Source organism: Lepisma saccharinum, chromosome 26 (assembly GCF_977018435.1).
Source record: "Lepisma saccharinum chromosome 26, izLepSacc3.1, whole genome shotgun sequence".
NCBI classification, from domain to species: domain Eukaryota; kingdom Metazoa; phylum Arthropoda; class Insecta; order Zygentoma; family Lepismatidae; genus Lepisma; species Lepisma saccharinum.
The window spans coordinates 26,866,937-26,875,222 of record NC_139254.1 but is presented as its reverse complement, the minus strand read 5'-3'; the positions used below and the strand labels follow the sequence as shown (position 1 = coordinate 26,875,222).

The following is an 8,286-nucleotide window of genomic DNA, read 5'->3' as shown; positions in this document are numbered from 1 at the left end:
CAAGACGAGTGAACGCCTTAACCCGCTCGACTACGGAGGAAGACACATTAATAATTTAAAATTATTATTATTACTATGACTCGAGGTTACAGTTAAATAATAATATATTTTCTACATAGTTCAAATTTAATTATTGGCTTGATATAGGAAAAGTATAATCTCATTGTCCATAAAAATATATTTCCAAAAATTTTGAATTTGAGACGTGCAAATGAAAATTTGATATTAAATTATTACGTAATAACTTAAATTACAAAAAAGAAATTGTTCAGACAACTTTTGAACATTGCAGTATTTGAGACCAGTAGAACTTTCCCCTCATATAAAGTAATTGTTACAATATTAAGCAGTGGGATACGTAGATTTTGTAATACTTTTCACAAGATATTTCTACAAAACGTACTAAGTATTCTAAAAAGTGCAAGAAACATTTCAATGTCACTCTCTCTCTCTCTCTCTCTCTCTCTCTCTCTCTCTCTCTCTCTCTCTCTCTCTCACCCATTTCCAAGCAAACGTACCTGTCTGATTTTTTTATTATTCACACAACATTCAACAGTGGCCGGGCTACAGCAGTATGAGGTGATATTGACACGTCTACTCCAAGAGAAAGTGTCGCTGTGGAATGCATAAAGAAACGTCAGTCCATTGTCACATGTCCCCGGCCCCCTTCCCATTAATGCACGCAATCCACAAGTTTGTTGCATCGGAAGAATAGAGCGTGGAAACGTCCGGTGAATATTTTCTGAAGCAAAGAATAATAGTAATAATTCAACAATACTCCATGTGACGAGCTAACCTTGGCGTTTAGTATCACGTAGCAAAATATTTATAATAACAACATTTTTAAAATTCCTAACATGAGACTTCAAAAGTATACTGATTTGTAGGCTGCAAATAAATTGGATTTTCCTCACTATATTCCAAGTGTCTCTGGCAACAAAGGTAAATTTTCGCCCCACTCTCGCATAACAATATAATTGACATATTCAATGTTTTTTTTCTTGCGGTACGAAACGGAACTGCATACTAGCACCTTTTTGTGGGTACGAATAAAAACTAATAACATTTCATTTTAACAAAACAAATGTGTGTGTGGGCGGGGGGGCGGTGTGTGTGTGTGTGTATGTGCATGAGCGAGAGAGAGAATGAGAGAGAGATGCTGTTAAATTAAAAACAACTCTTATATACACACGCGTGCCACTTACCATCGTACGCAGGGCGTTTTTCTCGGGGAGGGGGGGAATTGTAAAACTGGATAATATGCTGCACTGTATGAGGTTAAAATTTTACTCAGAAAAATTGCAATCGTGGCTAATTTAATGGGAGTTTTCTTTATTGAGTTGGCGTTTTAAGTCCACTTTATGCACAGTAAGATTAATCGGGATTGGACCTACAGTTTAAATTAGGATCCAAACCTCTATGTGTCTCCCCCAGGTATCGAACCCAAGAACCCTTGATTACAAGCCGCGACGCTACCACTGCGCCATCGGCAGTAATGGGGGTTGCTTGATTTGATTTATTTTACTTCGCTTTTCTGCCACTTTTGGTTTTTGGCTAATTGCGAAAATGAGGATGAGTGATGATATGATGAAATTGATGAATGGACACTCACAAACACCCATGTTCAGACCGGGACCCCTGGCGTCGTGCCGCGATGTGCTAACCACTCCGTCACGGAGGGCGGATAATGGGAGTTTGCATTTTCCACTCTTGTTTCTTTCTTGGGCTACCAGTTCACATTCGCGGAACAGGGGCATATTTATTTTATTTGTGAAACAAAGTTTCTACCGATTTCCCGTCATAAACTATTTATGGAGAAAGTACATTGATGGCTCTTTTGTTGAAGCTGACAGAGACAATTTTGTGGATGTACCGCCCCGCGCATTTGCATTTATGATGTGGCCGAAGTGAGGAAAAATGAAAAGAAACGGACAGGCCGCCGGTATTCAGGGCTTGAAGGTCCACTGGGAGAAACTAGCGGTCTACGGACCTTGCACTAGGTTATTTTCCACCCTCTTGTGTTTACAACCGCGGGGGTTTATCTGTCAAGATGAAACGAGTATCTCATACTTCAGTACTACAAAGCACGTAGTACTTTTGTTTCTTAGAGTAATGAGCAGGGGTGGAGATTTATAGACGCTAAAAACTTTTAAAACCACAGGCAAATAGGCACCCAACATGATGAAAATACACGTAGACACTTGATGGCACAAGAATTGACTTGATTGCTTTGGTATTTTATTGAATTTTTCTTATTTTGCGTCACATTATTTACATTCGGTTAATCGCAACGAATATGACGAATAGTAGCTAGATGAAATTGATTATAAGGAAAATGCTTTATTCAAAGAAAAATAAGAAGAAGAAGAAAAAAAGGAGAAATGTGAATTTATGCATATTGCAGGGAAGAACTTGTACATTGTGGATACATTTACTGTTTTTGTTTCATTGTTATCCTCCACTTTCATTCCTATGATAATATCTAGTTCTCATAAATTCTGACTTTAATCGCGGTGTTGAGGATGAATGCTGATAAGATGAATGGACAACCACGAAGGAACATGGACAAAACAAAACAGAACCCGTTATGGAGGATTACGCTGGCTGTGGGTCTATATACCGGAGCCTCATTAATATGCAACAAAGCAGTCCACGGTGTAGTACGTGGATGAATGTTTGATACTTGAGCGCCCTCCGTAAACATGCTATCTATGTTTGGGTGCAATCCTTTATATTATACCACGGCTAAATATCTTCAGAGGTAGGGTTCTCTTAGAAAGAAAACCAGACACCAAGCCTTTCAATGGAGACGATTAATAAGATTATATTATATCTTATCTCTTTACAATACTGAAATATAGTTGAGAACACACAAATTCACATAGGCTATCTACATAATCATTTTTCCTATTTCGAAAGTTCTCATTATTTAATTTTAATTCACTTTAAAAAACTTTCATCTTGATATATATATATATATCAAAGTAAAATGTCCAGTAAAATACAGAAACATTTGCCGGGGTCACGTGGACGTTTGCGGGGGCCAGTGCTCCCCCGGCCCCCCTAACGAAGTCCTTGTTTTTAATCAGTTTATTTTTGTTTCGTCTTTCAAAATTTGTAGGATACCTATTACTAAAACCATGGCATAAGAAAACAATATCGAAGGACGCACATACAATGTTGTTGCCGAATTATCTAACTATGTGGCTGCCCCAGAAGGCAGACAGATTTTTTTTCCAGTTTCCAACCCCGCTCCGCCTCCAGCTCGTCAACAACTGCAGTGGTCCATAGGCAGTGGTTTTAAGTAGTCTAGTCTATCACATATACGTACTCTGGTTACATGGGGGCTGCTGGGGCTACAGCCTCCTCCGATATTTTAAGAAAATCAACATTTTTAAGTAAAAACAGTGAAAAACCCGGGAAAAATCCATAGTAGTAAATGCAAACCTCCCTTGAAATGGCCCTCGATTGCAATTTTTAAGAATGAAAAGTTCTAAAAATGCGAAATATATGTCTTGTGTAGTCCGCCCCCCTAGAAAGCATTTCTGCATTTCTGTTTTAATATGCTAATTTCCTTTATTTAAGTGCGAGTTCTCCTTCTATCATAGTTTCGTATTCGCTGGCAAACTCAATGTAGTGGGAGAGGCCTTATAGGGCAGCAATCACACACCGCAGGAAACATTGGTCATCAACATTTCTAACATTGAGAAAACCTTCATATTCTGTATTCAGAGCTATGATCAGAGGCGCATACAGAGTGCAGGGTTTACAACCTCACAAAATTTTCCCTGGTCCAATTTTAACATGCAGAATCACAAATATTCTCCAACATTTTTCCTAATATTTAAGTTCCCATTTTCTCCTCTATTAACCGTAATATGATGGGATTTTGTTTGTTATTCAATGTTAAGGGAAATAATGTAAATCTCTTACCACTGTATTCTCGTCTAGTATTGACCTCTGCTAGTGGTCATGGGCTATGTTGCCAGATTTAAAAATTCCATGTTTTGCCTTTCCCATGGGCGTGCGTAATAAAATTCCTGTTAATAAAATTTGACACCGGCTTCCGGGAACGTCTCTTTTCTAGCTCGTAAACAGTATAATTGTTTAAGCCGAGCCGTGCCTGCATTGTGAGCTAGTCTGAAGGGTTGCATTCCTCGTAGGAACATATGTTGTTGGGAGGAAACTTAATCGAATAAGACTGTGAAATATAATTCGAGATATTCCTCGATATTAACATAGAGCACAAATATCCAAGGCATATCCATAGGATGTGAACAATGTCTACATCTAATCCACGGATATTATGGATATCCATTTTAGCTCCATTAGATTTGCAGTTCTGGATATTTATGTGGTGTCTAGTCCTAAATAGTCAGGTTCTCCCATTCTGGATATCCATAGGATCTCCTATCCTAGATATTCATGCCTCCTCCAACGGGACATCCGATATGGAGCTACATTTATCAAAAAATGGACTCTAATATTTCGATATCCCAGGAAAAAGCCGGCAATTCCTTTAGAAATAAAAAAAAAAATATTGTTTATGAAATAACTATTCGTTCGATAGTTATACGCAAACTTGTGACAGAGTGCAACTTAATTTTGATGTTATTTCTTTCGCCGGGGGGGGGGGGAGAGGGTCGAGTGGAAGCTAGAGTCGAACGAGCGTGTGAATGTTTCCTATGATATGAAATATGAACTCGTAACAAAAAAAAATGCGAGTTCAGACATTTTCCGTGTTGGAAAACCTGTACTGGAGTGCAGTAAAAAGGAGGAGGAAAGGAATAATTATACGTCGAAAGAAAAAAGGTAGATTGATTGAATAATTTGGTCCATTTTACTTTTCTTTTGTTCCACTTTTGGCTAATCGTGAAGATGAGGATGATTGATAACATGATGAAATTGATAACGGAACACTTACAAAGAACGCCTAGGCCTGGACCTGGATTCGAACCCAGAACACCTGACATCGTTACACGCCTTGCTGACCACTCCGTCACGGAATCTGCGAGAAAACGATAGAGAAATAGATTAGAAAGTAGGAAAGAGATAGATAGGAGACAAGGGCAAGGAAGAGAGATAGATGAAATGGGCAGACAAGGTAAAAAGAGATAGGTAGAAGAGAAAAGTGATAAATAGAAAGAAATGGGTAAACAGATGAAAAACATAAAAATAGATAGAGAAAAGCAGAGAAACAGAGAGAGAGAAAAACAGGAAATAAGAGGGAAGAAAGAAAGAGTGAGAGAATACACGAAGAAGAAGGAACGTAGTAGAAAAAATAAATCGAGACGGAAATAAACGTCAAGGGGAAAAAAACTGAATGTTGGAAGCAATTGGTAATTAAGTAACGCCTACTTTAAAGTATTTAGTCCGCCCTTGAACTCATCGGAGCGAAACTTTTCTGGCTGTCTCTAATTCACCGCTGGATGTAGCGATAGAATCATGTGCAACCATTACGATCACGTTTGGAACTTTTTTATTAAGACAGTCGCAGACAACACTGAGTATTATTCGAAACAGTAAAGTTGGTTTCAAGGAAACGTTTACGCCAGATAAGCAGCTGTAGGGTCAAGTTGCTGAGTAAAGTTCAAAAGGCCAGTCGTCTTTCCTCTGCATCAAGGCTGGGGCTTGAGATATCAGTGAGAGCAGAACAGTGCAATCAGGAATGCAGTGCATCGATTGAATCCTCACTGGTTAAAATAGTTACTCCCTAAAATCGTCAGTGTGGTCGAAGTTGAAGTTTCGTCAGTTAGGTAAGTGGCAAAAATTGAGGATCAATATAACTCATATCGTTTTGCACAATATTCAACGATCTTTTAGGCCATTATTTTGGCTCTAGATTATCACTAAGTTCCTAACCTATATTTAGCACGCCTTCACTTTGCAATTAAGATGTCGTGGTTTCGTTACTTAGTGGAGGTACAGTGCATTATGTAGTTATTCGGATAGCACTTTAAGCTCTGTAGGTCCAATCTCGAGTAACCTATCTCAGAGTATAAAGTGGGCTTAATCTTTAACGAACTTTTTATCATTTCATCGATCTTTCATGTTTAGAAGAATTGTACATATGAAGATATTTGTAATGATAAAGCAGGAGCGTGGGTAGCAAATCACAATAAGGGTGGAACGTAAGTATTGAAGTGAGGCCGCTATTATTGTATACAACAAGGAAGTTACTGATTCAAATTGAAAGAAAAGTCGCACTTACTTGCCTGTATTGGGGCAGTCACTACAAAGGCTTTGTCTTTCTTTCGTCAGCATTGTTGTTAAAAATTGTTTGTTCTTTGGCTATTCGTCCGGCCTGTTTGTGGGTTTCGGTAATTACCTACATTTTAGTGCGAGTTGTTTAGTTTTCTTCTTTAAGCACTGTTTATAAGAACCAGTATCTTTGTCTCAACTTGTTCTTTCTTTTTCTCTTCAACTTGCAATGCAACAGAAATTTCAGTTGATTTCAAGATAATATCAGGTGGTTCTCGAGATTTTATTGTTTAATGCGAATTGAGTCATGTTTTTATGTTAACACACACTTCTACCTAACATGTCTGGCAAACGTGCCGTTGCAGACTTTTTTCAATGGCTGTTACCAAGAAGTACAAAGTTGGCGAAGAGGTGTTACACTTTGTTGCGGAGGATGGAGATTTTACCTAGTAGAAATATCTGGGGCAGTTGGAAAGTACCTATGTAAAATGTACATGTGTGATAGAGGGAACAACGCAAGGAAACGCTATCATAAAATTAAAGCAGTCCAAAAAGCGACTTGATGATTTTATGAAAGTGACGACATAATTTCACAATTTGCGTGTGTTATCCTCCCCAACCCAAAATAGCAGAATTCAGGTTGCATAGCTAATTGATTCATCCACCACACACAAATTGAACACTGAGCAGTTATTTTCTTGTTGTTGTCACCTGTAGAGGTTTATCTAGAATTTTCAATCGGGAAGGGGTAAGACGGAAGTAAGGGCAAATCAGAGCAAAAGATGACCATAAATTAGTCCCTTGTGAAAAAAAATATGGAATTGTTGAGGAAGTTCAGGAGAGACGTTAAGGGGGGTTTCCGTGTGGGGGTAAATCAAATTTTGTTTCATTATAACTCATGATAGCAATATTGCAAAGATTTAAAAACTATTTTTTTTATAAAAAAAAAAGAAACAATGGTTTTCTTTGCATTTCACTACATAGTTCAATGATATTGTATTTTTGTTTCTATTTTTACAATGCGTGATCTTATCGTTGGAGTTTTTTTTGTTTGATTAAGTTGGGTTTTCAAGTCCACTTTACGCACATATAGGCTAATCTGGGTGAACCTACAGCTTGAAGTGGGATCGGAATAACTGTAATATGCCTCCATTGGGTTTCAAACCCGGGACTCCTAGATTGCAAGGCGATGACGCTACTACCACGTGATCGTGGAGGCTCCATTGGAATGTAAGACACGATAGTCATTGGCCTGTCTGGAACAAGCATCGTTCGTTTCAAGTTATAAAACAAGTGGTTTATTGTGTGTGGTCAAAGCAAGCAAAAAATGAAGCAAGTCATCAATAGTCTTCAGTTTCATTGGAATATATTCATACAAACTTACTGAAAGTTGATAGGTATTTCATGGCATGACTAAAGCATGCATGCATATTTCATTTCTTAAATTTTCAAATCGTACTTCCCTTCCTCAGCATCAATACAAACTTGCGTACATGATTTTATTTTTCTGGAGGAAACTAAAATTATAAAGGTGAATGCTACCTCGTAGTTGCCTTCTATGAGTGTGCCACGCAGAATAATATATTCCGTCATGTGACGTCAAGATGCGTACAACTGCCATGTTTGCGGCCAATTGTATTTGTCGTTTGCAAGGAAATATCAACCACGTACAGTTCGTTACATCTGCACCAACTGCACTATTGTTTTAAATCACGAATATATGTGTTAGTATCTACCGCCCGCCCGCTTAAATTCCGTATGCTTACAAGAACTGGCCTCAATCATGGCTGCCGGAAATCATAATTCAACAGTTTGTGATGTAGGTGAAACACACCTAAATTTAGAACTTTCCACTATAAAAAGTTGTTATCTGGTGTCATTTTGAGCAGATTACATTTACCACTCTGTTTTTCCCGAGTTCTTCACTGCTTTTATTTGAAAACATTGATTTCTAGAAATTTCTGAGGAGACTGTAGTCCCCTCTGCGTACGCCAGTGCCCCTACATAATAAATCATGGCGCCGCCGTTGGATTACATGGTAGATTATGAAACATTACTTTGAAAATTCTGAAATAGGAGTGGATA

At 38.1% G+C, this 8,286-nt stretch overlaps 1 protein-coding gene and 1 long non-coding RNA gene across 2 annotated transcripts in view; one reads left to right on the top strand and one right to left on the bottom strand.

Moving 5' to 3' along the window:
* LOC145979602 (uncharacterized) overlaps positions 1-610 on the bottom strand; it is a 31,842-nt gene extending 31,232 nt beyond the window's left edge. Inside the window, exon 1 of the mRNA XM_083112568.1 lies at positions 519-610. The gene's annotated coding sequence lies outside the window, so the exon portion shown is untranslated. The remainder of the gene's footprint in view (positions 1-518) is intronic.
* A 5,085-nt stretch (positions 611-5,695) lies between these two features.
* LOC145979557 (uncharacterized) overlaps positions 5,696-8,286 on the top strand; it is a 46,818-nt gene continuing 44,227 nt past the window's right edge. Inside the window, exon 1 of the long non-coding RNA XR_014440791.1 lies at positions 5,696-5,756. This is a non-coding gene — a long non-coding RNA (uncharacterized LOC145979557). The remainder of the gene's footprint in view (positions 5,757-8,286) is intronic.